This window comes from Petromyzon marinus, chromosome 2, assembly GCF_048934315.1.
Source record: "Petromyzon marinus isolate PM22_M1 ecotype Great Lakes invasive population chromosome 2, UKy_Petmar_22M1.pri1.0, whole genome shotgun sequence".
Lineage (NCBI taxonomy): Eukaryota > Metazoa > Chordata > Hyperoartia > Petromyzontiformes > Petromyzontidae > Petromyzon > Petromyzon marinus.
In genome coordinates, this window is record NC_133668.1 from 3142638 (window position 1) to 3148085 (window position 5448).

A 5448-nucleotide genomic window follows, 5' to 3' on the forward strand; every position below is an offset into this window, starting at 1 on the left:
CGCTGCCAATGAGCGAGCCGCGCTCCCGTGGGCCACGGGCGTCACACGGCCACCCCACCCCCCCGCGCGCACATTCACGCCCACAATACCCCACCACCCACCCATCCCACTCGTCCACTGGGGGGCCGGCCCAATCGGTCGGCACCACCTCCGCCGCCGCCGCCGCCACCCGTGCCGACGCGGAGTGCGCGCCACCAAACGCCCGGTGGCCCGCGATGGGGGAACCCTCGTTACTTCGATGTCCGCGCAAGCATTATGGAGGCATTGATATGCTAAGGGGGGGGGGGGGGGGGCAGGAGGGGAGGCGGTATAGCCCGCACCCCGAGCCAACCCCTCCACCGCTCCCCCCGCTACCCACCCACAAGGATAAAGAGCCCCCGTATAGCCTTTAGCGGACTGTTGGGGCAAGTGCTGCCGTTAAAGCGAGCACATATAAAGGCCGACGCGGCACACGGATGAGACGTGCTTCTGGAGGCCAAAACCACGAACTGCCGGCCGCCTTTGTCTCCCCCAGTAGCGATGTTTATTTATACACATCATACCAGGTACTCATTTAAGGCTGAGTCGCTACTAGGAGGGGAGGGGGGGTCACGCCCGTGACCGGTTCAGATAATCGTCACCTATGGTGGCCGTGAGCAGAAATTTAACTCGGTTCACCCCGGGGTCCATAACACGGTGCGCTAACCACTAGACCCCTCCCCGCCCACACACTCACACGATCAGTGCTCGTTAGAAGGGGGTCTCTGCGCTAGGGGCGTGGAGCCGGGATAATTATTATTACAATGGGGGCTTGCTCTTACGGTAATCGATGTTTGCCCGATGGCATTGGCGCCGTTCCACCTCTGTGTCTTTGTCCCCCCCCCACGCGGGCACCGTCGTACAATGCGGTGTCCACGTTCATCCTCTACCACACGCACCACCACCATCATCATCATCTCGACTGGAGCGGCTTCATTGACCGCGCGCTGTGCATGACAAACGGACAAAGCGTCTCGACCCCGTAGCTCGAAATGCAAAAAGGAACGTCCTTGGCATTTCCACGCCGCCGCTGTTGCCACTGCTGCTGCTACCTCGAATGCCGGCGTAATGAATGTACCTGTGGAGGTTAAAGAAGCCCCCCTGAACCGCTGGCGACGAGACCGTGAGATGGTTGTCGCTTAGCTGTAGTTGCCCCCGATACAATCTGCACAATGAGCTCTTTGTATATGCGAGACTCTCTTTAAGTGGTTTCTGTAAAAAAAAAGATGAAGCCAACAATAGAGCGATGATGTTTTCATGTCATGATCTGCAGTGAGTCAGGGCCGAACGCGTCGATGGAATCATGAATGCGCCTTCCTTTTACACTTTTGTTGGTGCATACCGTAATGTAAATGTATATTTATATTTTTTTAAAAATGCTTATAGCATTCAACAAATGCTGCTGAAATGGTTTGGGTACAGCAAACAGCGTGCATTTACATATCCTCGCGAAAGCCAATCTCAACTTATTATTTAAGAGTTTAGATTCGTCTGGTATACATTACGGTAACTTTAGACGAATTAAAACCACTTAAAGCAATGCAACATATAGCACCACGAGCACTAATCCTAGGTATTAAGAGCTACATTTTAACTTTCAGCATGTTCCTTACAAAACAAAACAAAAAAACAGGCGTGGCTAGATATACGCACTCAAGCAATAATTGCACGGCGCCGACATTCTATAAATACACACCCACAACACGTACACAGACACACAACAACAGCATCGTGATAACCAGCACGTGCGCGCGCGCGCAAGCTCGCGCGTGTGCGTCCACGAACGCGCGCACATATCAGGTTTAACCTGAGCGACGGCTCCCCATCCCCTCCTCTCTCTCTCTGTGAGACGCGTGAGGCAATCACTGAGAAATCTGCCTCGGGTGCGCGCATCTTCCCTCCTCGCCGCGCGTCACGAAGGCAGCGGCGGCGGCGGCAATCGGTAGGCGCGGATGTCGCCGCGGATTTTTTGTTTAAATAAACATATTTGTTTGGGCGGCGCAGCCACGGGGCTGTGAGAGAGGCGTGGCGCGGCGCTCGTGCGTTGAACTTCTTTCTCGCCGCACGTGGCCAAACCGTGCTGATCGGAGGCGTGTTCCGTACGTGGAGCCTCGGCGAGACAACGGGGTTGTGCGTGCGTGCGTGCAAAAAGGCCAGCAGGGAGCGCGGGGCTTAGAACTCTCGGGATGTCACGCCGGGCCGGGGCTCGGACCATTCGTGGACACCTACGCCGTAGCGCCCGCCCGCCGGCCCCTGTCACCTTCACCATCATCATCATGTGTTTGTATTTCGATTTATAGCTTTCGTGACTGCGGGGCTTCATATTAATACTTGGTTCTTTCGGTAAATTCACGTACAAGGGAAATAATACAAATGAAATTAATAAATACAAATATTTCCCTTCTACGTGACTTTACCGATCGAGCCAAGAATGTGTCTGTATGTTGAACTTCATTCGCACCGTACGTAGCCAACCGCGCTAATCGGAGGTGCGGGGCAAGGGCGACAAACTAAACACACAAACAAACGGTTCTAAAGAAATTAGTTTTTAATCTGGATTTAAAATTACACAGCTCCCCAGTGGCTTCCTAATATCGGAACGAAGAGCGTTCCAGACGGCCGCAGAAGCGCATCTGAGAGCACGCGACGCGGTGACCGTCTTTGTTCGATAGCCAGCCAGAAGTCGCTGCTGCTGCTGCGAGGATGACCGTGAGAGTTCGCGTGACCCCGCACACCGTAATCCACTGAGATCGATGTTCATGGACGCAGCCTGCCGAGTGATTGGATGCGACTTCACGACGTGTAATTGTCTCAAGTATAACAATGATAATGATGATAATAATTTCAACTTGCAGCGACGCGCGGCACAGTATTCGCTCGCTGTCGTTGAAGGAGGACCGGACTCGGAGGGGTGGGCGAGGAAGAACCACAGACAGCAGCCTCGCGATAAACCGGTGCCCAACAATTGTCCAAGCTCTGCGATCCTCGATATATTGAGGTGCTATCGGGCGATTAATGAGCGTTGAATTAATAACCTGTAGCCTCAGTCCTGGGGGGATCAAAGCCATTGCCGTATGTCGATGAAGGGCAGTGGTAGCACTCAACAATACCACACCTCGCTGCTAAACAGAGTCTGCAATATAGTTAACCGCTGAACTGTGTGTACACCGTACTGTAAATGTATATGCGCATACAATGTACACTGTGCATAATTTGATCATCGTAATAAAATGTAAGTACAGTGGTGGGAGATGAGCTAAGATCAGATATTACTTCCCCACTCACTGATGGTGGCCATGGCCAGGAATCAAACCCAGGTGGCCAGGTTCACAGCGCAACAGAGCACTAACCACGGTGCCACCACCATTCCACCCCATATAGAGTACACACTGTCTGATACATTCCTGGCGAAGTACGGCTAAACGAACCTCCCCCCCCCCCCCCAATGAGCAGCAGAGTGTGGAGAGGCTCTCATCCAGCAGTGGATTGAGAATGGGCAGTACATTTTATATTTTACTATTATTGACGTAAAATTCCCAGTTCACATTTGTACAGAAAAAAAACACCCGTCAATATTAATGAGACTAATGTATTATTGCCGAGCGAATTATACGCACGGATACGTAATGCTTTGACGAAGTCTATTCTGTGTTTTAGCATCTGAGTAATTTTTTATGTCGAGTGGCGCAACTTAAGAGTTCACAAAGGGCATTTCTCAACGCAAGATGTCAGAGCCTGAACCTGTCAACTTCCAACAATGTGTGGAGTACGGTAGGGAGTCTTTTTGTTTTTGTTTTAACACGTAGGCTTCGGCGACCAATATCATCCATAATAGAGGTTTTTTAGGTTAGACCCCCCACTTTGTGGAAGAGCACAGAAGTGGGGTCACCACATCTACGCCTCTATACAAGGACAGAAACACGTGGACTTCTCCACAAATCTGGCTGTCGCCTGATGAAGTTAGTTGTAATTACTGGCGAAACGTCGTACTCAGATTATTAATGTTGTGGCTTAGCTCTCCAACACACCGGTGTGCTGTACTCAAATTCATCGACGACACAGACGTACGTACATAATAGAGTTTCATTTTTTACTAGTTGGCTGTGTCGGGTGGTGGCGGGTTTTAACGACACATTTATATATTTACGCGATCTAACCCAAAAAAACCCTCTATTATGGACTGTACGGAGTTTTTAGAAGAAGAGATTAGATAAACCCGAGCACACAATTGTAACGGGCAAATAACAAGAGGACACAAAATTCGCTGTCGTTTAGTATTTCCATTTTTGGTTTTCGCTAATAATATTTTTTTTCTATACAGAGAACATAAGCGTATTCTGTTTGTTACAATATTTTTTTGTTGAAAAGTTTATATGAAAACGGATGGGGATTTTTTCCGTATAATTTCTGTTCCGTAATACATTTTCCCTGTTAATACACCGCATCACTCCTTTCACGTGTAATGGCATTGTTCACGACGGAGGCTGTAAATGTCCATTTGAAATTCAACGTCTTTATTCTGCATCGCGCATTGAAGTGCGTGTGTGTATGTATGTGAGCCGTGCATTAAAATAAAAAAAACGATGACAATAATACAAACACATAGAAATGAGCCATGCTTTGTGAGGTTGGTGTTGTCAAAGTGGATATTTGTCATGCAGCGCTGCTCAAATTGCGAATTCGTGGCTTGATGAAGCTCACAACCGTTTTGGGTAGAAGCACGGTCGTACGTTCATTGTTGAATTCAGTCGTGAACGGTGTTAAATCGCTGGTGGAGGAGGTCTTATCGGTCAGAATTTGATCGGTACATTGGCCACGGGCAAATTATGTCTTTGTAAACGTGACAAGTCTTGTCAGCTTGTGGAGGGTTAATTGAGATGATTTTAATGAACATTCAGAATATTTATTTATTCTGGAGGAATCGCATGAGCTATAAAGCTCTTTTTGTGCACAGGTGTCCGGTGGAGTCACTGGGGTCAGTACGCGACAACGCCAAGCAAACAATCTAAAACTACCACCATCACCATGTGGCCTAACCCAAAAGTATTGCGACAAACACCCAGGCGTAAGTGTACTACAAGTGGGGCAATGCTCGCCCTTCCTACCCACAGGGGGGATGTAGCTCAGTGGTAGAGCGCATGCTTTGCATGTATGAGGCCCCGGGTTCAATCCCCGGCATCTCCACATTTTTTTTTTAAACCTGCCTTTGGCGCATGTTTCCACGCGACACTTTTTTTCAGGATTTTGAACTTTTTAAGTACGTAAAGCGTATTTCAACTTCCCCCATAATTCAAGAAAGTCGGGTGCAATTTGTAAAACGCTTCGCACGAAAACATGCATCGTTTGTAAAAGCGTTTTAAAACTGCAAAGTTATGTTTCGCGAGTGTGCATCGAACATTAAAAAAGTCGTTTCCGCACTCCCCGCGTGAG

At 49.2% G+C, this 5448-nt stretch overlaps 1 non-coding gene across 1 annotated transcript; it reads left to right on the forward strand.

Annotated features, from left to right (window-relative positions):
• The first annotated feature begins 5130 nt into the window (after positions 1 to 5130).
• On the forward strand, positions 5131 to 5202 carry TRNAA-UGC (transfer RNA alanine (anticodon UGC)). The gene has a single exon. It is a non-coding gene; the product is annotated as a tRNA-Ala (tRNA).
• Positions 5203 to 5448: the final 246 nt, after the last annotated feature.